Source organism: Ambystoma mexicanum, chromosome 4q (genome assembly GCF_040938575.1).
Source record: "Ambystoma mexicanum isolate Mex_15411 chromosome 4q, UKY_AmexF1_1, whole genome shotgun sequence".
Classification (NCBI taxonomy): domain Eukaryota; kingdom Metazoa; phylum Chordata; class Amphibia; order Caudata; family Ambystomatidae; genus Ambystoma; species Ambystoma mexicanum.
In genome coordinates, this window is record NC_090928.1 from 642,676,342 (window position 1) to 642,701,524 (window position 25,183).

Genomic DNA, 25,183 nt, shown 5'->3' on the forward strand with positions numbered 1-25,183 from the left:
ACACCCATTGCCGTCGACATAAGTAACTCTGAGTCCTCTGCAATATCACAAGTCCTTTGCCATCCGGCTAAGTAGACCGAGAAGCTCCCTGTAGATAGTGGTTAGACTAAAGTATAAAACCTGCAGGTTGAGGTCTGAAAGAACCTGTGCTTTCTCCCATGAACCCCATCCCACTTCTACGAGCAGCCGATAGAGCGAACAGCAGGAGAGGCGGTAACAAAGGCGGTGATCCCGAGGATCCAGAGAGGAAAGAAAATACGAACATTGAGGGAAAAAAGACTAAATACTTTGGCAAAAATGTTGCATGGCTTCGAACAGGTAAGGGAAGGTAACGGAGGGAGGTGGGACAAAAATAATGACAGAACAAGAGTAGAATGTACGTATACAAGGGGAAAGAAATATTGAATCGTGGGGGGGGCAGCTAAAGAGAGGATACCGGGAAAAGTACCCGAGCAACAGAGGATACTGGGAAGGATACCCGAGTAGAGAGATACCAAGGGGATACCTGAGCTAGAGAGAGGATACGCCCAGATACCTGAGCTTTAATATATCGCTAGAAGAAGCCTGTATTCAAAGTCCTGAAAAGATAGGGCTCAGTAAGAGACCAGAATCGATGAAAGAGGTGATCTGAACGGGATGGGCTTACATTCCATGTCGGAATAATGATAGGGGCAGGAGATTTATGTAGCCAGCTGGAGTTTGTCTAGTCAGACACGTCTGTCTTGTATTTTTCTTTCCTCTGACGTCATAAAGTAATAACTTTTTGGGGGGAAATAACATGAAAATTGCGCGATTCTATAGCCTGGACGTTGCATGATATGAATTGATGGTTGTTGTTTGGAAAAGTAAAGAATTTTTTGTGAAAAAATGGGATTGGAGCTTGCAACGATTGGTGCTCGCTCATATTGTTGGTTTTGTTTAAGAAACATAAAAGCATAACAAAGTGGTATATGAGGAGAAGGTGAACAGATTTGAGCATTCAAGGAGTTACACCGTTAATACACTTGTGCAAACAGTTACCAAAACATGCACCTAAGCTGAAAAAGTACAGTGCAGGATGGGTTAAAGGAACCGCCCACAAAATGTTTATGCCATGACCCCAGGGCGGATCGCTATTTAAAATGGTCCTGCAACACATGATGACATATTTGCACGCCACATACACTGGCAAAAAGTTAGACAAATGCCTAGCGAGTTTAGAACTTTGGAAAATGTACCAAGAGGAGAAAGAGGAGGAGCCGCTGTTAGATTGGATACTTAACATATGCACAGAGGTGGGTGAAATGCCTTCTGCGCCACCCACCCCGTCTGAGCCAAAAAGCGAAGCCAGTAAAGACAAGGGATTATACCCGTTGAAGGAACTTAACGCAGCCACGGGATATAGCAACCCAGCATTTGAGTCACCTACGCAAAGTAGTGACGAAAGCCCAGACAAAGATGGAGATATCACCTCTAAAGTCCCAAGGGACAAGGAGAGGCACAAGAAAGAAAAAGGAGATCAAGCACAAGCAAGTACATCTCCAGATACAAACAGAGAGGTAAAGAGATGGAAAGGAGATGAGGACAGAACTGATGAGATGGCATTCACACAGAACGAATGGATGGGAGGTAAGATTCTATTGAAACTCGATGGTAAAGGCATTGAGGACGTGAGACAAAAGGGAGAGCCAGACGATTCAAAAGGAAAAGAGAATTAAAAGGAAAAAGGATTGAGAGACGAGAGGATCAGGAAAAAATATACACAGAGAGGAGAGCAGTTGTATCGCGAGGAGCAAGAAAATAAACACGATCATAAGCCCACAACAGCTAACGATCAGAGCAGGCAGGAACAAAGAAGAATAGAGGAAGAAGAACAAAAGATAAGGGAGACGAGAATAAAGAGACGAAGGGATGAGGAAATACGAAGGGCAAATGAACATAGATATGCGAAGAAACAGGAATAAGATAGGGTCAGACAGGAAGCAAAGAAGCGCAGAGAGTTCAATGATGACATAGAACGTAAGCGAAGACAGAGGGCACGGGATCTTGAATATCTGAAGAGAGAGGTCAAAAAACCCGATCGAGTAGTAGACTGGGAAGACACAGAAGAATTCTTTCCTGAGTACGATTCAGTACCAGGCACATCTAGGGCAAATATCGAAGATGACTTCGACACCAGAAGCATCGGAAAACGATTAATAGAATATATGATGAAATGGGGCTAGAACAAGTACCCCAAGGGAGAGGAGAGGATGAACGTTTTGAAAGCACTCAGTTGTACGACACTGAGGACGTCTCCCGAAGTAGCAGAAATAGAGAGCTGTCCCTAGATAGGTTAACGCTAAATAGAGACGCGGAAGATGACAGGAATTGCACGAGTTGGGCACAGACAATATCAGACTCAGAAAAAGAGGAATATGAGGAAAAAGAAGAAGAGAGAAGGCACGAAAAATGCTTCTCTGGAGGAAAAGGTATAAGATGGTCAGATTCTAGTGAGTCTGCACCTAAGAAATCAGAGTCAGCCACACAATCGGACACACATGAAGGAGTATCTTACAGTCAGAGAGGGTGTCTCCACTGCCCTATGTGAGCCAACTAAGAACATTGCCAGGTAGACGTCGATGCAGGACTATCACCGCTGCAGTTGATAGAAAAATGATGAGAGAGGAAAAGGAGTGCCATGTGTTACAATTCCCATTGCTTGAAAAAGGAGGAACGAGGCCATGGTATATTCCATGGCCACACATGGATCGATAAAATCTGAAAAATAAGCTTCCAATGTTAACATCGGGAGATGGAAAATGGATAGATGAGCTAGAAAAAATGACGGGAGCGAACACGTTAGCTATATGGGACATAAAGGGTCTTTTAACCGCCATACTCGGTGATAGGGCCGACGATGTGTGGACACGAGCAGGTTATCCTGGCGTGACTACAGTTAATACTGCGCATGATGGAGCTCCATTTAACAATTGTAGAGCTGTGGTATGGAAAGCATTACGATTGCTATACCCGGACACTTCTGACATGGGAGCCATAATGACATGAAAAATGAAGGAGTCAGAGGATCCTTTGCTTTATATTCAGAATTTCTAAGACGCCTGAGTATTGGAAACTCAGAAATCTTGGGGGAAATCAATACTCGTGTTTTACCATATACTATGCCAAGGGCTGTCAGATCAGGTGCAGAAGCAGTTCAAGAAATTGGTAGGAATCGAGGCCAAACCGTGGTCTGAAATACAGTTGACCATAGCTCACTATTGCAGGCTGCTGCAAGAGAAGAATCACAAAAAAGAGGCTGCACAAAAAGCTGAAGAGGCAAAATTAGTCAAAGTATGCCATTGAAGGGACAATGATAACTAGCAAAGATGGATTGAACATACAGCAGGTCAATAATCAACAACAGGTTAATCAGGGCAGTAATGGATTCTACCCAAGGGGGAGAGGCTTTAGAGGTAGATGATGGCAAGGTAATCAGGGAGGTTTTTAAAACATGCAAAATGGCAATCAGGATATGTCAAATGGGCAAATAATCAGACCACCCCCAGCATGTTGGATGTGTGGAATGACAGGGCATCTAGCGCGCACATGCAGAATTCAAGGCATGGTGCAAAACGACCAAGGAACAAGAGTATGAATGGTGAATCCACCTGTGTTTTTCCAGCAGGGTGGAAATGGAGTTGCACAAAATCACGCAGTGCAGCAGCAAGCGCCGGTAGCAAAGCTTGCAACCTTAGAATATGACAAATTTTCCACAAGGACAGTCTCAACAGTCGCCTATGCAACTGTCACAGCCAACAAACACAGGACAGATACTGAATTCTTAATTTGCAGCACAGAAGAGGAGATGTGTAACCACAATTCTATTCAGCTATTGACTATATTGGCTGAGAAGGGATATAAAGTTGACAAAGAGAAGTTACAATATTGTCAGCAAGAAGTGATTTACATAGGCCAGCTGATTTCACATGAGGGGAAAAGGGTTACCCCTGAAAGGGCTGAGGCCATATTGAGCACAGCCATGCCACACACGATAAAAAAGATGCAGCGTTTCCTATGTCTAATCAATTTTGTCGGGGCATGGGTCTTTGACTACAGCTCATCTACCAAACCCTTGTTAAAAGCCCCAAAGAAAGCACAGGTGACGAAAGAAAAAATTGAATGGACTGAGACCATGTAATAAGGGTTTGTTGAACTCAAGAAAGCCATTTGCACGGCACCAGTTTTAAGAATTCCCAACTATGCAGAGGAATTCTACCTGTTTTCACACACAAATGGCAGTGTCATGACGGCAGTACTCACACAGAGAACCACTTTAGGGTACAAGCCCCTGGCATACTACAGTGGGAATTTGGACCCAGTGATGAGAGGTCACTTCCCATGCGAACAAAGTTTAGCCGCTGCAGCGGTCACCATAGAAAAGGCGATAACCATTGTGATGGGATGCTCAATGATGTTGTTCGTCGAGCACGCATTATTTGCCATTCTAGAAAATCCGAAAGGCACATTGGCATCTCAGAGAGCTTAGGTTCATGAAGTGATCATATCAAATCCATCGATTAAGATAATTTGATGTAAGATAGTGAACCCACCTATGTTTATAGCAGAGCTAGTCACTGACGGAGAGCCCAATCCATGACTGCGCGAACTATGAAGAATTCTATGATGAGATTCCAAGAGTGAAAGAGAATGCATTAGCAGAAGGAGAAATTGTCTTCGTTGATGGTTCCTTGAGAATCGATCAAAATGATGGGCAAAGATACAGGCACTGCTGTGGTGAAGCACATGGCAAATGGAGAAGTTTGAGTTCTCATTAGTGCACAATTACCATCACATTATTCAGGGCAAGCTGCAGATTTATTGGTGTTGATACTCGCTATTGAGAATCACGCAGACCAGGAAGTGACAGTGTACAGTGACTCCACCTATGTGACGTTGACAGTGCATGCAGGCCTAGCACGCTGGAAAAGGAGGGGCTACAGCCTTATTGGACAGGCTCATTAAGGCACTACAGCTCCCAGTGGGCATAGCGGTCATGAAATGTGCCACCCACACAAAAGGGACCGATTTTATCTCTCGAGGAAATCAAGAAGCAGACACAGAAGCCAGGCATATGGCAACCAAGGACGAAAAAATAATGAATGTGGAAATAACTGATGTGCATTAGAAGATGATTGTTGCACAAAGTGAACCTGAGGGTTATGGTAACATGGGGCAAACCCAGTTAATGGAACTCCAAAGGGAGGAACCACAGAAGGAGAAAAATCTCTGGAAGCGGCAAAGGTGTTCATTGAACCCCTCCAAAAGCTTGTGGCAACAAGACAGCACTGGCAAACCAGTGATGCCTATAGCCCTGTTAAAAATAGCATTGGAACAATTGCATTATCCAGCACACATGTCAAAAGAGAATCTGCCAGCAATGATCACTGAAGACTGGTTTATACCGCGCTTAGCAGAGCATGTTGCATTTTTTATGGTGAACTGTATAATCTGCCAACAGTTCACGGCTGGGCATACACTAAGAGTAATTAGAGGAGCCATCCCAAGGCCAAATGGACCTTTTCAGCACTTGCATGTCGGTTATGTCGATAAGATTCAGTATGTAATGGGTACAGGTACCTAATTGTTGTGGTGTGTCCATCCTCTAGATGGATAGAAGCAGGTCCATGTACACACCCAGACTCTACCTGTGCAGCCACATTTCTAGTGAGAGAGGTATTTCCCAGGTGGGGAGTATGTGAGGTCATGAGGTCAGATAATGGGCCTCACTTTGTTAATGCAGTCTTTGAACAGATTAGCTTGCTGCTTGGTATAAAGCACATGTTCTTGTCAGTGTATCATCCGCAAGGTAATGGAATATGTGAGAAGCTCAACGGCTTGTTAAAGGAAAGGATAGCCAGGTTGAAGCTTACTCTAAAGAAGGGATGGCTGCACTGCCTTCCACTGGCACTGTACGCACTCAGAAACCAGCCTGGTTCTGTCCATCATCTTACGCCACACAAAATAGCAACAGGCAGAAGGATGCACATTCCATTGACACCCCGAGATAGAGCTAGATGTGATGGTCAGCCAACAGGGGAAATTTTAGGATAAGAGATGCAAAATTACTTGAATTGCATGACATATTGTCTTACTGTAATTTCAGGACAGCTGCAGCAACGACAAAAAGGGTGCAGGGCAGCACAGAACACAGAAGGAGATACTACAACAGACCCGATTCAAAGTTTACATCTACCACCAGTTTTCCCTGGTGACACGGTCCTGGTGACGAACCACACGAGAAAAAAGTGGGACGAGCCATGGTTCAACGGACCCTTTAAAGTGGAAGACGTCACTCCCTCTGCAGTCAAGATACAAGGAAGAAGAGCTTGGCTATTCGTGGGTGATATCAAGCCATACAATGGAGAAGGCCCCCTGCCCACATCCCAATGCGTAAAGACTGCATCAACACCAATAATTCTGCAGCTTGCCCAGACTGAGACGACGGGGAAGAACCGCAGGACGTGCAGACCAAATCCATGATGAGGAAGAAGGACGCATGACCAGCAAAGCATATGCAAAGAACGTTTGGGGAAAGTTGTGGTTCAAATTGGACATTTCCTCTGAGCAAAAAATGGGATAAGGATATAAAAACGGACACTCTGTGCATCCTAGTTGCAGGGTGAAGAAGAAAATTGCATGCATAAAGCCACAACATAGGTTATTGACTTTGAACTGAGGCACACTGAAGCCTTGATAAGAAATGGATATGCCAAATTTTGATCGAGGACACACAAATTGGAAGACAATACAGTATCCAGACTCGTTTCATTCTGGAGCATTTTTTGGACTTACTTATGGTGTCCCACAGCAGTGCCATCACTAAAGGTGTTTTAATTTACATTGAACTACTATTAAGATCGTACACTTTCGTTAGTGGGAAGGCTCACTAACATCACTGAATTTCTTCAAGACCCTGAAAACGAAAAGACAATAAGGAGGCTTCTCATTGTAATCACCGAGCAGTTCCTCCTGCTTCCGGAGTACAGAGAGGAAAAAACAAATGTCCCAAGCAGAAGAAGAAGCGAATAGGCTTGTCAGTATGCTATTCTTTTGTTCGATTGAAGATCGTCCCGATCTTGTTGGGAGAGACACTGACGTCTTGACATTTTTGTGAGATCCAGCAAACACAGAACGTTTGAGTATAATCCTGAACGGAATCATAATTTGGGTTGCTTTTCAGCTGATCGAAATCACAGAAGCTGCTCACAGTGAGTGCTGACCAGTTCCAGAAGTCAGCAAGGACAAGACAAATGTCCCTGTCACCAGAAGATAGTAGACTAGCAAGCAACGTCTTCTTTTGCCTGATTGAGGATTTTCCAGAACTTGTGGGGAGGCCCGCCAGTGTTGACGTCCTCACTTTCATCAGAGACCCAGCAAACTCTACACAGATGAGCATGCTCCTGTATGGTATTGTGGTGCAAGTCAAACTTTCTAACCATCAGCAGAGTGATCTGAGAAGATTTTAAACTTTCCGCAGAGGGACAGATCGAGAAAGTGTTACCAGAAAACATCACTCTTGTTATGCTGACAAAGACACAACATGTCTTCTGGAGTGAAACAGATAAGAGGCATTGAGTGGGTGCCTGTTTATTTTGAACATGCAAACTAAGAGACTTGCTGAACTTAGTACCTGATTTTGACAATTTCGTATACGGCAAAGAGAACTGTTTCCAGAATATATATTATTGAAGCAAAGAAGGACAATCGTTTTAGTACCTGCAACCCACGAGCAGAAACGGCAGAATCCAGAGATAATATTACCTAGAATGTATTAAAAGTTAGTTTTCTTTCCTTAAATGATAGAGATGGGCAACCCAAGCAGCAATGTTGTCATCCCTCAGGAGGAGAGACACACTTATTATTCCAGAACTAAGTGTTGTCGATTGACATATAGAGGTATAATGTACCTATGCATTGTATTCATCATTGTTTTATTGTCACTGACGATTCAAACTGCATTTTTCGTTGGTGCATAAAGTGTTCCGATTCCAGTGCACCCGCCTAATGATGTATGCATAAAACCCACGAAAGGTACCCAGACCCTTTATAGTCATTCCAGTCCCTAGACGGTCTGACAAAGGAGTGACTGAACTTGAAATGGATGTGATTAGCAATGACACACACTTACATGTGGTAACAGGCAAGTTGAAAAGCCGCAGACAGGGTCGTCAGAGTAAGAATTAGAAAAGGTTAATGACAACCACACACATGCAAACGATGAGTGCACATACACCAGGTCTAGTGTCAATAACTGCAGAACCACAATCCAAAGAATGGGTGAAGGCTGGACAACCAACAATGAGAAGTTCCACTACAAGCAAAATCAAAAGCCAAATGGAAAAAGCTGAACTTTTAAAGAAACAAAAGGAGTTGGAGAAGAAACCAACAGAGACAGCATTGATAAGCACCCCTGACCCAGCACTGAAAGGGGCAAGTGCAAGCCCAGCAAAACTCTCATGTGCAAGGATGACAACAGAATCAATATGGCCGTTCATAACCAGAGCCTGGAAAAGACAACAGGGCAAAGAAAGAATTCACAGACTTTCTCGTACTCAACTGGTACAGTTGAAGATGCCTGAACCATGGATGGAAGTACCTGAGAATCCTCCAGGGAGAAGAAGTTACATGGATGCTATTAAAGATGTGATTATAGCAAACTACATGTAAACCCTGAGAATCAAGAGAAGCACACAAGAAGATGATAATGAACTAAACGACTACCTGGACAGCACAGCACACTTGGGGAATAACATCTGGTACCAACATATGAAAGAAGTTGGACAACGAAAAAGATCTTTGTAGCTGAAATAGATGTGCAAACGGCACACTGTCTATCACACGTAACAATGTGCAAGACCAGACGCCAGTTCATGGGAAGTAACGCTTCATTGAAATGGGCAACTGAAGCAATGGATCCAAATGAAGACAATTATGTCCAGAACGTAAAGACAAGAAACAATTGAAAAATAAAGCATATTGTGATCAGATATGAGAAGCCTGGAATTAAAGGAGCAGAAATCAGAAGATAAGCAATCAAAAACGGAACGTCCAAAGAAAAACTCCAGAAGAAGCTCGGAAGTGGAAGAACAGAGGCCAAATGCAAATTTGGGGAACAGTGCTTTCACCCAGGCGGTTGGGATAAAGGAGTGGGATAAAGGAGTGGTGGTCTACAGAGCATGGATGGTCTTGGGTCCCTATGAGCCCACCGTTGACATAGTACGAATTGGATGCAAGCCATTATGGCCAAAACTTGCTAAACTATTGACATGGGACGGGGACAGAGGAGGACCCTTGCAGATAGTGCCATTGGAGAGCCCAAAATTCTGCTTCAGGAATAATGGCACAAGAAGAATGTGAGAGAACCAGAACTTTGGCCCAGTATTTGATGCTCCACGAATGGTACATGGTACTGCAGTGATCATGGATCATTATTGGGCATATGGATCCAAAGCATATATCAGGCTGCCTAGAAACTGGGGAGGCATACGCACACTAGTGAATGTCCGTGTTCCAGTGTTGGTCATTCCAAAAAGTGATCTGAATATTGACACTTTCCCGAAAGCAGATGCTCAACTGAGGAAGAAGAGTTCTGTGGAACTAATGAGCCGAATTAAAAGAAAGAATTACTTTTCTGCCAAATCCATAAAAGCTTTTGATGCTGTCCCATATGAACATAGACTGTTCCGCCAGACTTCTTCAGTGTTCACCTTAATTTTTATGCCAAGAGTTGAAGTTGGAGCAAATACTAAATGGTTGCAGATAACCAGATGGGAGTTGCTGCAGACCATCAACATGACCATAAAATGATTCAATGCAATCAAGGAAGAGTTAAGAGCAATTCGACTAATGACTCTCCAGATCAGATATGTCCTTGACATGATCAGAGCTAAGGATGGAGGTGTTTGTGCAAAAATCGGAGAATCATGTTGCACATTTATACCATCTCACAACGATGAAAATGGAACCTTAACAGAGGCCATAGGTATGCTGACAAAACTACAGAATCAAATGATTGATGAAACTGACAAAGTGGACGATGACAGCTGGTTTGGATCACTATTTTCATGGGTTCCACAATGGATGGCAGATGCATTCAAATTCCTAGGAGCCCTGCTAGTGCTGATATTGCTCGGATTCTTTGTTATCAAGATAATAATCTCTCAGTGCCAGAAAACTGTGAAAAAGGCCATAGGGATGAAGATCATGATTGATTTCGAACCAGGATGGAATCCCAAGGACCTGACTGATGAAGAAATAAGGGACTTTGTGAAAGCCAGCATTTATGCACCAGAAGGAACAAAGTTTTGATATCCCACGAAACATAGAAATTATGTGGAGAAAATGGATCTATTGTAGTCAAAGTGGACAATGTCAACTAATGACTTGGAACAAAGATGAGCATGCGAGTACAGAAGGAAGCTTGAAGGGAGTCATAAAGATATGGACGACAAAGATGTACTTCTTCAAACCACTATGTGTGGATCCAGAGAGGGAAATAAAAGTGGATCCAGAGGATGAAGTAAAAGTGGATACCAAGAAAGAAGTGAAAGTGGTCGATGAATCGCCCAGAGGGGGGAGTGTAGAGCAGGCCCAAAGCAGGACCCGCACTCCAGCCATCCATTTTGAAGTACCAGGAACGTTCACGCCTAAATATGTGACGTATGATTATGATGAACAAATAAACCAGCAGAGAGCCGCATTTGGGCTCTGTCCAGTACCTATCAGAAGAATAGCACCTGTTGAAGTACTGCCACTTAAGAAAACCTGGACAGTAAGGTACCCATCGAGAAAGCCATATCAGCAAATGAAACAAAATGAAGATTGTCAGAACACAATCCCAAACAAAGCTAAAAAGATACTGAAGGAAGACAAATGGTGAAGTCACAAGAACCCGGAATGACTCACATATAGAAGATGTGACGACCTGCGAATGATGAAAAGTGATGAAACACCATGGATAAGTGACATCCTGAACCTACAGTGAAACAATCAATGTCAAAGATCTTAGAAATAATGCCACATGCGCGATGAAGATATTCAGTTAGTTTACACATGTACATATGCAAGGAACCGCAAGAAGAAAGAATTCATGAGGCTTGCTTATGCTTAGTAGTAAAGTAGATTGCAGCAAGCGCCACATATAAATATCTACCTCAAAAGGAGCACTTTATCTAAGTATACTTCCACTATGCACAAAAGCATAATCAACCAGAGGTTACTAAAGGTCTCAAGAGAAGAGCTATGCAGCGAACAAATCGAAAATTAAAGACAGAGAGAAACTCAGATGCATGCAAACCATGCCAGGAAGCCAAGGTCGTATCGGCTGAAATAGACCAACAGTGGATACAATTTATGAAAGACGAACAGAGTATCCTGTTCAGAAAGATCAAGATAAGCCTCAGATGTCTGTCAGAATTAAATCAAATACACAAATTAAATGAAGAATAAGACGATTTCATGGTGTCGGAATCAAGTGACCAGCCAAGCGAGACGGGATGAAACTGTCACACCTATGCATGGCCTTGTGCCATGCACAGATATCTTAATTTTTCCAGACCAAGACGCAGTCTTGAGGCCAACCACAAAGAAATAATTGACACATGACCACTAAGGTGATAAGTGATTGTAGCAATAATTGAAGGGAAGCTGGGGGTGTAGTCGAGGTCCCTGCACCTGGCCGGCTATTCTGCACGCTGCTAGGCAAGTGGAAAAGTATGAGTGGGGCTGTTGCCAACCCAATCATAGTGGACCAAGTAATTTAGGGTCCTATAGTTAGTAAAACCAATGGGACGTCATACTTTTAGTGATGTTTACAGTAGCCATTTTGAAGGTAGGGCTTAGATGCCCCACCTGACAGTGTTTGTCCAATCCCCTCACTCCGTTACCATATACAGATATAGCACCTATATTAAAGTTACCTTCCTAGAACTAATAGAATTGCATGCAGAATTTTAAGCATTACACGTCAGTGATACAGTTTTTAGTATAAATGATGTGTTTTTTTTAAGTTCATTGGAGTTGTTGAAGCGAGAAGGAAGACCGAGCGATTGCTGATATTCATGAACTCCCTGTTTTTTGTACTTGTCATTAAACAAACTCCCTTTGCCAAACCATTGAGTTGTCATTATTGATTTGATGTGAGAGTATTAATCTGTATCCCCATCCATCTCACGGGTGCTGCTGCCTCATCTTAAAGTGCTATTGGGAAACCCCCAGCTCTATGGGCCGGTTGGGGTCCTGGTGCACACATCTCCAGAGGTTAGCCTCAATCTGCGGAAGTAAATCCAACACCCAAATAGGTAGTATCTATATTTTCCTCTCATAAAATTGAATAGCTGGGATCATGGAGAACTTTCCATACTTGGAATCCATGCGTAATAACTGGTTACCCATGGCAGTTCCACGAGAGAGTAACCATTCTTTTGCCAACGACTTTGATTCTCGAGCAGAAATTGGAAATTCCAAGTATGTAATGTTTGCACTCACTCCAACTCTTCATGGTCAACGTGCCATCTAAATGCATTTTTTACTTTTAGTTACGCAAGGCATAACTTAAGACTTTACTGATTTAACTTTTAGACCATGAGTTGTCGCAAAATGTGCAAAAGCATTTAACAATTGCTGTAATCCTACAGGGGTGGCATAAAAAATTAGAAAATCATCTGCATAAGCAAACCAGATAATCTTCAGCTTATCGACTCTCAGGGTCGCCACGGCATCCTTTGTAAGAGGGACGCTTATGTCACACAAATAGAGGTTAAATAAACAAGCTGCCAAGACACAACCATGTCTGACCCCTTTTACTGTTCCCATTTTTTGAGAGAGGGTACCTGTGCTGCCTAGCTGAATCCTAATATTCGTATTAGTGTGTATGTCTTTAATTAATTGAAGAATTCCCCAATCTTGCAACTTTGTCCATAATATGTTGCAGTCTACTGCATCAAAAGCAGCAGATAAATATATTTTTGTGACAAAGACAGGCTAATTTATTTTGTTCCATACCCGACTCAAGATTATTTTTAGAATTGAGCCATTTAATACTGTGTTGTGGTTTTTTCTAAAACCAGTTTGCCACTTTGGGATCTTACCAGCTGCTTTTTGCCATGTTTGTAGATGCTCCAGCAGTATAGCCATAAAGACTTTACTGTTGTCAACTAAAATTGCAATTGGGCGGGAATTGGCAGGAGCCACGCAAGACCCCCTCTTATGAATTACAATAATGTGGGCGGCTGACCACGAAGAAGGAACGAGTTGAGTTTCCACAATATCTGTGAATAGAATGGTCAAAATCGTTGCCCAAGTTGCTGGACCGCCTTTGAAAAGGATATTAGAAATATTGTTAGGTCCAGGAGCATGAGATTAACTAATGTGTTGAATAATTCGAAGTACTGATTCATAGTCTAATGTTAGGGTCCAATCATCTGCCTCACTGTGTGGGATGATAAAAGAGGAGCTCTCTATGATGCTAGGCAGAGCCAATAGTACTTCAAAGTGTGCAGTCCACTGTGACTCTGATATTGAGACAGTTCTATATTGAGATTGGGTTCCATTCAAATTGTTAGAGTCCAAAAGGCTTGTGTGTCTTTATTGCGCAGGATAACTAGCATCGATTCTGTGACAGACTGCAGAAGCAAGGTCTTATGTCCCTTTGACCACATTCTATAATTATATTTGATGTATTTAATCTTTAACTGTTTTCTATGTTTCTTGATCCCCATTCTTTAATTGCCCTAATCTCTGCTTGCATAATCCTTTTACGTTGGACTATTGCAAAATCAAAAGGGTACGTGTGTTTTCTAATCATTTTTTTATTCCGACAACTAGGTCTATTGTCAGAGTTCATTAGTTCTTTCACAGAGCCTTTAAAGGTTTGTACTCCAAAGGACTCAAATTGCCAATCTAGCGTGGTTGAGTTAACACATTGGTATGCCCTCTGATTAACCTTCTCTACCCGAGTGGTATTTCAGCTCAGACGATTACCCGCCTGATCAATCGTCAGTGATGGAGCAAAGGTTTTTAAGGATTCACAGGGTGCTGATTGAAAGAAGAAAATAGTCAACCGATAACTATGATCGCTAAAACTTTTCACAAATGGACAACTGAGGGCAACAATCAAACAATGGTAAGCTCACATATATATAAAATCAATAGTTAAATATTCCCTTGCGTTTAACCAATTAAGTAGAGAAATATAAACAGGCATTAAGGCACCCTGACCAATCAGGGTGTGGGATAGGGCCCCCTGATCAAGAAGTGTTAGGTTAGAACTCTTAGGCAGGTCAAGGGGTACTAGGAGCTCGCGAACTCAGATCTCATGGAAGGCCTAACTCCTTCCCTTTCCAAAAGGAACGCAGTTCCAGACAGACAGCAAGTTCAAACTGCAGTTTATTACAGCCAAAACCAACAGGGATCAGTACAAAATAAAGCTCCTGGAAGATCACAAAGATCTCTGGCTCGCAGATCAGTTTTTAGGCAAATCTACGTCACAATGACGTCACAACCTGGGTTCTTCTCCAGCAAACCTATCACATCCTGTGATTGGATGTTGAGTGGTAGTTCCCCTATAGCAGCCCCTATATCGGTTAGTTGACTGGTTCTGCCATGTCAGGTGTCAGGCCTGCACATCCCTGAAAAGCGCTATTTCTACAATGTTGCAGTGTGTGGACCTGATGATTGGCATGTGCCCATGGCTACCCACCCCTAGGGTCCTGAGCTGTGATTGGTTAGAGCTGCTTCCCCCTACGCATGGGACCCGAGTCGGTTCTCAGCTCGAAGTGTACCTGTTCAAGGTAATAAGAGAAACGATGTGTCTGCATTATAACTGTGTGTGGCCACCATGGACTAAGACTGCTCATTCTCATCATGCAACGCTGAGCTTCATGCTTGTACTAACTTTGTTGCAAGCCATTGTCTGGCTCGTGAGACTGTTCTGCTTCCCAGCTGCTAGTTTCAATTTATCATCAGCTTGGCCAGTCACCTGTTGAGAGGCTGTGTTTCTGCGCTCTGCTGCGCTGAATTAGTCAGAGTTTGTGGGGATTATTTGTATTTCTTGGGCTGCTGTTACTCTAGTTCAGGGAAAGGAATGTTGCTTGCTGTGGTGGCCTTGTTGGAGGGCCCAATCCCACACAGTTTCTTTCTCCTGTTTGCTATGAATTTTAGCACTGTAAGCTCTTGCTGAGACGGTCGTGGCCTACAGTAGTTTCCTAAGCTGCAGCATGGCTTCTACTATTCCGTGCTTTCCATAGTGTCCATAGGTTAGTAGCTTATGGTCCTGTCAGGTCCCTTGGGTGCCCCTGCAGTTCCACAGGATTAGTAGCATCTATGTATCTGCAAGCCTATACATGATCTCTTGCCTCCTTGCGGTTTCACTGTTGCTGCAGCAAGCTAATGACAAAATAATAAACGTGGAGACGGCATGTATATGTGGCTGTCCTCTAACTCATAGAACTGTACGCATGTCTTCTTCGTGTATTTGGGGGTGTGATAGTGTACCACACAGGGATGCTGATCCTAGTGCCAATGCTCCAACTTTTACCTTCAGTTCGTCTGCCAGCCATGATGGCATCCATGACCACAGATACGCTAGCCAGCCCTGGTCCATCCCTGTTCCACGTGCTTCATCCTCCAACTTTGCATGCATCTGGGCCAATTGTGCAACTGCATCTGAGAGAGTTCCTTTATCTTCGTCGTTGGGAAGATAAATGTGCAACATGAACTCATGATTTTTGCGCAAACTCCTCCTTCCATGGCTGTGAGGAGGTCCAAACCATATCTATTCTGGAGCACCACCAATCTTATTGCCCTGAGTTCTTCCTTTATGGCGTTGAACCCATTCACTGTCGAATGTGTGGTTACCATCAACTCCCAGCGAGTGATCTACAACCATTTGGCATTAGTGTATGTCTGTATTCCGGGTGTTAGTGATGCGAAGAACATTTGTGTTCTGCTGAAAAGTCTGTGGTGTGCTGGTACTTCCAGGAACGTCATTTCACCAACATGCCAGGGCTAGCGGAAGTGACATCAATTGACCGTTAACCTCGGATGACATCACCGGAAGTCATATCATTTAACCCCACCTGGAAGTGACATCACGGGAAGTGATGAAACATGCCCGTTTACCCCTTGACAAAACAGTGGCATCACATAGCATTGTTTCTAAGTACACTATGAACAATATGGTTACAATATCACTGTAGCGTGATATACATTTCATACAAGAATGGATCTCCATATGTATCGGCAGAAAAAAACATGCTATAACTGCAACTTGCGACAAGCAAAATACATAGTCCGAAATGGATGCTAATTCTACTCTAAATGCTTTTTGGAGGTTTTTGTCTGCATTTGAGGTGTTTAAGACCAGACTAAATCAGTGACTCACCCCCTGAAGTGTGCCTGAAATAAACCTTTAACGAGTCTAGCAATTATTGTATGGAATTCCAGAAAGACAAATAGCTCAAATAGCCACATGGCATTGGCCACAGCCGAGGAGCTTCAATTTGTAAAAATAATAATAAAAAATAAAAATGAAAACTTTATTTATTTTTATGGGGCAGCAAGGGAGACCACGGGGGTAGCAAGCGTGACGTCAGGGGTCGCAAGTGCGATCCCTGTGGACCCTAAATGATGTCCCTGGGTACTTTGTCCAACGCTGCTGCTGATTTGCTAAGAAGTAATTCCCCCCTCTTTTTACTCTTTTCAGCTTTCCTTGTACGTCTCTCATTTCTATTTGGGCAGGTGTTCCCTCTATTGATCTCTTCCGTCTTTTGTTGTTTTCCATCTTCAGGAAGTCATCGAGCTTCACATCTTTTTTGGGTACCACTAGTGAGGGCATGTTGATAAGCCTTCCTGGTGCCTTCCTGGTTGCCGCTCTTTTTCCCTACTTAAGGAGCCCTCCAGCCTCTTTTTCCTTGCAGATAGGGAGCAGGTGCAAGTGGATCTTGGTCACCTGGCCTAAGCATGGCCCACCTTCTTAGCCCTGCCTCTTCCTTCCTGCTCTTAACTCTTAGATCAAGGACGTCTCTCGCCCGGGCGTTCCGAAGCGAAGAGCAGTTGAAGAAAAGGGCAATTTCTGTTTGGACCTGTTCGAACCAGGAGGATCCAGGGCCCAAACCCCTGCTCATACAGCAGGTGAGCATGCACCAACATGTGTTTGCTCCCTCTGTTCCCACGGGCCATCCCCACCCCTCTGGTTCCCCCGTGATGTTCCCTTGTGCCCCCCCTTCTCACACACAGGTGTTGCCTGTTTTGTTTGTATTTTGCTTGATTCTTCTACCCTGCTCTCCCTGCTCCCCCTCCTCCTCCCACCTCCCCCTCACTCCTCCAGCTTACATCTGCAGGAGTCTGTCCTGATACATTCTGGTTTCACCATCACCGTCTTGTGGCCAATGCTGGATTTGACTTTTATGGACTTCATTGATTCACGGTGCGTCACCCTTTCTCATGGTGGCCCTGAATCATGATGTTCCCATCTTCATCTTGTATCAGGCTTGCAACATTATGTTTTACTACTGACTTCTGAAATTGTATTCGCTCTTCCATCTTGCTTCTCCACTCTTTTTGAATGCTTACTCTCTGTTCTCTCCTCCTCTCCCCTTATGCCATTCCCTTCCTCCCCTTTCTGTCCTCTATGCACTTACTCTATCAGAATTGTCCCTGGACCTAGTATGATAGCAACCTTGTCTGTCTCCTCCCCCCTCCGCTTACTTGTTTTTTTCTCCCCAGCCCACCCCTTCCAACATTATCTGAAATGTTGTCAGGCCTAGTACGGTAGTCACCTGTCTGTTTCCATTTCCTTCCCACTCTCCCCCTCCCTTGCTTATCTATGTCTTAGCTCTTGCACTATCTGAAATGTCGTCAGGCCGAGTACAATAGTTTATTTCACATCCTTACTGTTCATGGCCTGTAAGAATGTTATTGCATTTTCCCTTGTACCCTCCCTTGCCTTGAAACGTTTTGAAACACATTGTGTATAGGCGCTATATAAATAAACTATCATATCATATATCACTAGGGAGCATATTCCTCTCCAATCTGGTGGCAGTTTCTCATATGCTTTAGATCCTCAAGCCCAGTAGTGATCCATCAGCACTGCCGTTCCTGCTCCCATTACCGGGATCGTCTCAATCGTCTGGCATCCTATGTTTTCACTGACCTCTTCATTACCGCTGTGTTGATAACACAGAGACGGTGTCTTGAGGGGAATTATTGGCGTTGGTCCAGCTTCGTTTTCCACTCATGTCACCATTTGCACTCCTGTCCCCTTCCTTCGGGCATTTATCGTTTTCTTCTTGTACCTTGTTCACTGGTGCATTGGCTAAGGTCAGTGCTTTGCTTCCCACCACTCCATCTTCCCAGCCATCGTTGGTGTATACACGTTCATAGATCAAAATCTGTTGTCTCTCCCAGAAGCCGGGCACTCCTCCTGTCTCTTTGTTCCTCATCCATGGGCATTTCAATTCCTTTAGTGTGACAGTCTTTGTTTCTCCTTTCTCTGGTCCATCGTTTATGCATTGCAATCCTTCATTGAGCTGCCAGTAAGGTGAGGTAGATCACGCATTGCGCCTTTGCTATGGGTATTTCGGTTGCAATTAATGTTCTGAGGGCACTCAGAGCATAGGGGATTAAGGAACAGACATAACAGCTCTCCCCGGTGGTATCCCTACTAATTTTGGGCATGTGCTTGTACCACATGTTTGTTACTCGTGTGGTGTCTGTGAGCTATGTGTCAACTCCCTTCATGTCTGCATCAACACCGTGCTTACCTTTCCTTACCTTATCAGCAGTGTCTTCTTTTCTAACTGACATGGTAGTTCCTGTTGCTTGGGTCAAGGAAAGATTAGTAGGGGTCACAGCAGTAGCATGCATTGCAAAACAAAGCTGTCATAGAATAGTGCCAATATTCCAAGGGGAATCAGAAAACACAAGAGTTAAGATAAAGTTTATTTTTTCCATTATGACCACTTACGCTGGTCAGTCCGTGCAGCTGATGAGGTGATAAAGTTGCCTGCCTAAAAATCATAAGAAAAGTGTTATTGTTTTAGTATTTGTCAGTACTCTCAAGCTCTGCGAACTAAGTAGTCACTTATAAGAAAGGCAAACACTTCCTCCCAGACCTTTCTTACGGATGGGTCTCTCAATGTGCGAAGAACGTGGTATGCACTGTGTTCAAGTTGTGGGTATGCTTGGGTCAAGTACTCTATGAATACTCAGAAATATACTTTGGGGGATTGGGGTCTGAAATTTCGGGTCTCCGTATAGAGTGTACAAATTGGTTAGACAATACTTCAGAGTGGTCAATGCGAAGGAACATCAGGCTATATCCCTAAACAGTTTCTAGCAACATTTGCATCAACCTGCATGTGCGATAAAAGAGAAATGTTAAACAGTGTTTCAGCTGTCAAATATGCAAGAGTGTCCAAGTAGCAATTCCACAATCTGCAGGTGCGAAGAACAGGGAAATGAACAACGTTTTTCACTGGTCAATTTGCACCAGTGTTGCGGTCGCTACTTCAGCTGCTTGGGAGAGTCAGACCATGGGGGTGGCCAGTACTCTCTAATGCAGGGGTATTTGTGCTTTCTCGTAGTTTGTTCCTAGCCGCAGCTTTGGCCCTGTTGATCTCTGCAGATGTGATGCTAGGCGAGGCCACTGCTTTGTAGGGCTTGACATCCTGAAGGTGGTTTCATACAGTCTTTCCTTGTAATCTAACAGCTGGATCGGTAACGGCTCCACTAAATGAGGTTCCATAAATCTGGGCGTATTCCATCGCCTTACAAAATGTTTCAGGAGGACTAAGCCTACTTCCTTTACTGTTTCTGGTTCTGTGTCAACTGAAAAGATAAAAGAACCGCTAGAGACCTGTGAAGTGACATAATCATACATTTCCTGACCTGAAAGGGGAAGATGCATGTGCCGTCCTGTCACCACCTCGTGGGGCATTAAATGGTGGTCGGACCCTGGCTTGTTGCACAATTCAAATAGGGCCAGAGGCAAACAATGAAGCCATTTTGTCTTGGTGCTCTGTTGAGTTTTGGCAATGCTCTCCTTCAGGAGGCCATTGAGGCGTTCACACACTCCATTTGCTTGCGGGTGGTACGCAAATGCAAATTTGTGCTTTATCCCTAGCAGGGTCGTGATGTGTTGGAACATTTCATTGGCGAAGTGAGGGCCATTATCAGACCGCAGTATCTCACAAACATCACATCTTAGGAATACTTCCTAGACCAGGAATTTCGCTGCCTGAGGGCATCAGCATGTGAACAGGGTCAAGCCTCTATCTACCTTGAGAATGGGCAGACAAACACTATCATATAGCGGTATGCTTGGCATACTTGATTCATGTCCATGTAATCAACATGGAGGTGTAGAAATGGTCCTCATCCCTCCTCCTTACTCCTTTCTCCCTCCACCTTCTTCCCTCTTCCCTCCTCCCTCATTCTCTACTTTTTTCTGTGCACTTACTCTATCAGAATTGTCCCTGGACCTAGTATGAAAGTAACAAATATTTGACTCCTCCCCCCTTACTTGTTATCCCCCCCTCGCCCTCCAGCACTTTCTGAAATGTCATCGGGCCTAGTACGCTAGTCGCCTGTCTGTTCCCATTTCCTTCCTATCTGTGTCTTAGCACTTGCTCTATCTGAAATGTCGTCGGGCCGAGTATGATAGTTAATTTCACATTCTTGTTGTTCACGGTCTGTAAGAATGTTTTGTATTTCCCTTGTTCCCTCCCTTGTCGTGAAGCGCTTTGAAACACATTGTGTATAGGAGCTATATGAATAAACTAGCAAATCATATCATATCATATCTTGCTATGGCTCGTCTCACAACTCTTAGGATGTGATCAGCTGTGAATTGCTGGCAGATCAGACAGTTACTAATAAAATTTGCTAATTTAAATTTGGGCAGAACCACGCTTCTCTGACACATGTAGCAATAACCTCTTCCCCTGTGTGATGGATAGTGTATCTGTGCCAACACTGTTGGCAACAATGCAAATGGCATGACCACTTTCCCTGTGTTGTTCTGTTGCCATAGGGCTTCTGTGGGAGACATGGAACACCCTCTTTTTAACCAAAGTTCCCTTTCTTCTGTGGTTGCAGCTCCCTGCAACTCCATAATTTGGGTTTCTGGCAATCTCAAGACCATGTTTCTCGTCCCTCACAGAATCTTGGGCCTCTCCTTTAGTTCCCACAATTCTTCAAAGTATGCTGCACATTTTGCCTCATAATCAGCTGCTTTGTTTCCCTTTGAGAGGGCGTCTTCCCCTTTATTGTGTGCCAGGCACTTCACCAATGCTAGCTCCTACGGTTATGTGATCACCTAAATCAATTTGCCTAGCAACAGCGCATGCTGTACTGGAGTCCCATCCTGTACCGTCTCCTGAGCCATCGCGCTAATCCTGAATGTACTGTTGATGTGACATAAGCACTGTCCAAATATATCGTCACACTTCTGCCCATGCAGTGTACTAGGGCCAATATGAGAGCCACCAGTTCTGCTGCTTCTGCTGAGTAATGAGATGGTAACCGTGGACTTGTTCCAGGCCAAGTAGGTCCAAACCCAGCCACACCCAAAACACTAGACTGCATGGCTTGGTTCTAAAGAACTGAGGTGTGTAATAGGCCTCCATGCTGTATTAAGATCCAAAACTGGTATTGCTTTATTCCTGATGAGCCTGGCGCCAAAGGCGCCAGGACTGACTCCATGTATGTTTCTGATGGAGTTTTAAGGCCCTTGGGGCTGGTGTGAAGAGCTTTAGCCCCACTGCTGCCAGGGGGCTGTTATACCTAAGGGGGTCAGGGGAATGGATCGTGACAGCACTCCCCCCTAAGGTCCCTCTCAAGGTATTTCCTCCGTCTGTCCCTGGTTTAGTGGGATTATTCTGATGAAATTGTCTTACCAGCCGTGGCGCATGGACGTGCTCGCTAGGCTCGCATGTCCTGTCCTGAGGGCCGTATCCCTTCCAGTCCACTAAGTAATATAACTTGGACCTGGTGAGTTTAGAATCTAGGATGTCCTTGACTTCAAATTTGGGTTCTCCGTTAACCAGTACCGGATTTGATGGTGTTTTGACCCGAGTTCCAGGCTGAACAGGTTTTAAGGGTGACACGTGGAATACGGGATGGATCTGCATATTTGGTGGTAAAGCTAGTTTTACTGCCACAGGATTTATAATAGCCTTGATGGTATAGGGCCCTAGATATCTGGGACGAAATGTTCGAGTTCCTCTTATGGGCACTTGCCGAGACGCCAACCAGACTTCATCTCCAACTTGGTAGTCTGGGGCTTTTCTTTGGTGTTAAGAGAATATTTTCTGTCTTTCTTTGGCTTGGATCAAGTGTTCTGCTGCATTTTTGAAGGCTTCAGTGATGGTTGTATGTAAAGTCTTCACCGCGGGCATTTCCAAGGCCATGGGGGTATCTAATTCGGAAGTACATGGGTGCCTTCCATATATGGTATAAAATGGACTCTGTCCGGTACTGGTGTGTAGCGAGTTGTAGGCATATTCGGCTATCCACAGCGCATCCTTCCAGCTTTCTTCCACTTGATGTGATATGCACCGTAGGTATTGCTCTAGTGTCTGATTCGTCCGCTCCGTTTGGCCATCAGTTTGGGGATGGTGACTAGTGGACAGACGAATATCGATTTGGGCAATTGCACAACTCTTCCTCCAGAAGTTAGACATGAACTAACTCCCTCGGTCAGAAATCAGGACGGAGGGGAAACCATGTAATCATACGATTTGCTCTAAACACACCTTTGCCAGACTGGATGCGTTTGGTTGACCCTTAAGCGGAATGAAATGGGCCATTTTAGAGAATAGGTCAACAACCACCAGGATAGTGTTGAACCCTTGACAGGGAGGCAGATCTGTTATAAAATCGAAGGAGACTGTGGGCCAAGGTGCAGGTGGAATTTCCAGGGGTTGAAGAAGGCCCGCAAGTCTTTGTTTCTGGGATTTATTCTGTGCACATTGCCACATGACAGAATAAACTGCGTAATGTCCTTTCGCCAGGTCGGCCACCAATAATTTCTTTTCATCTTGGCTAGAGTCTTGGCAATTCCTGGATGTCCTATCAGGGGGTTGTGATAACCAGAAATGATTTGTTCTTGTAGTGCCTTATTCAGTAGATATAAACGCCCTCTGAAATATGGGAGTTGGTTCTTTGTTGTGTAATTTCACCTTGACTGGTCCAGCCTTGTAGAGCCTCAGTGTTCATTGGGAGCCTAATTTCCTTTTGGAGTTCATCCAGAGATAACGTTGTTGTAAGTCCTAGTAGTTTGTCACCTGGAATAATGGCCACCGGGTCTGGGGTTGAATATGCGTTCTCATCAATACCCATGCGGGATAGGGTGTCGGCTTTTCCGCTCTGGACTCCAGGTCAGTACGTGATATGTAATCATATTCTGCGAAGAATAAAGCCCATCAAAGTTGACGGGATGTTGCCGTCTTGAGGTATTGTAGGTTGCAATGGTCAGTGATTACTGTGATGGTATGTCTGGCGTCTAGGAGGTAATGCTGCCAAGCCTTAAAGGCTGCCTTGATCGCTAGGAGTTCCTTGTCTGTTATTGCATAGTTAAGTTCAGGTGTAGTACATTTTTGCAACCAAAAGGCCAGGGGAGGTAACTGGCCTGTTTCGGGATCCCTTTGGGAAAGAACAGCCCCCATTGCCATGCTAGAGGCATCTTTTTCCACTACATACGGAGGTCTGTGTGGGGGTGTCGTAGCACCGGGGCTGAGGTAAATCTTTTCTTGAGTTCCTCGAAGGCCTTCCCCGCCTCTTGTGTCCATTGGAACAGTTTGTTGTTTTTTCGTAATAAAGAAGTGATCGGGTTCACAATCTGGGAGAAACCCGGGATGAATCGGCGATAAAAGTTTGCAAAGCAGAGCATACTTTAGATACCTTTGACTGAAGACGGTGATGGCCAACTAAGGATTGTGTCTGCTTTGTGCATATCCATCCGGACGCCTCTGGGAGTGAGGACAAAACCAAGGAACTCGACTTCGGTGACATGGAAAGAGCATTTTTCAAGTTTGGCGTATAGCTGATGCTGTCAGAGTTTTGCAAGGATGTAGCAAACATTCCTGACATGGTCCTGTTTAGAAGCAGAGTACACCAAGATGTCGTCGATGTAAACTAGGGCACATATATGTCGATCAATTTCCATAGTACATCGTTCATGAAGTACTGGAATGTGGCGGGAGCGTTGCAAAGCCCAAAGGGCTTCACCTGATATTCGTACAGCCCATACTTAATACGAAAGGTGGTCTTCCATTCGTCTCCTTTCTTTACACGCCCGAGATGGTATGCCCCCCGGAGGTCCAATTTGGTGTAAATTTGGGCATCCTTGACTTGGTCCAGTAGTTCTAGGATAAGGGGTAGAGGAAACAGTTTTTAACTGTTACCTGGTTTAGTGCGCGGTAGTCGATGCACGTTCTCAAGTTCCCCTCCTTCTTGGGTATGAAGAATAGGGGCGAGGCTGCCGGGGATTTGGACGGGCGGATAAAACAGTTTGCCAGGTATTGGTCCAGATATGATTTCAAGTGGAGATTTTCAGGTTCGGTGAGTGCATAAATTCGACTACACAGGATTTGTGCAGCAGGTACGAGGTCGATCTTACAGTCATATGGCCTGTGAGGGGGTAAGGTATTAGCCTGTTCTTTTTGGAAAATGTCTTGGAAATCGTAGTATTCGCTTGGTAGTGTACTTGTTACACCTAATACCAAAGCCTCTTTATCTTGGACAGGTGTCTCTGGGTCAGACAATTGCATTTCCACTTGGTAGCACGCATTAGCACACTCATTGGAGAAGGCTAATTTCTTGGCTCACCATTCGATGTTAGGATTGTGAGCCACCAACCACGGCATCCCTAGAATCACCCGGAACTGAGGGGCCTTGATAAGGTCGAAGGCAATGGCTTCCCGATGTCCGTCTTGGCACAGAAGGGTCAATTCTGCTGTGTGTTGAGTTACAGGACCAGAAGCTATCTCCGTGCCGTCGACAGTGGTGACCTTCTCAGTTGTCGTTTTCTGACAGAGGCGAAGCCCCATCCTTGTGGCCAGGCCTTGGTCTATGTAGTTAACAACGGCTCAGCTGTCTATGTATGCCTCCACATCATGCATCCGAGACAGTTGTTGGTGACTGATCAAAATCACAGGCA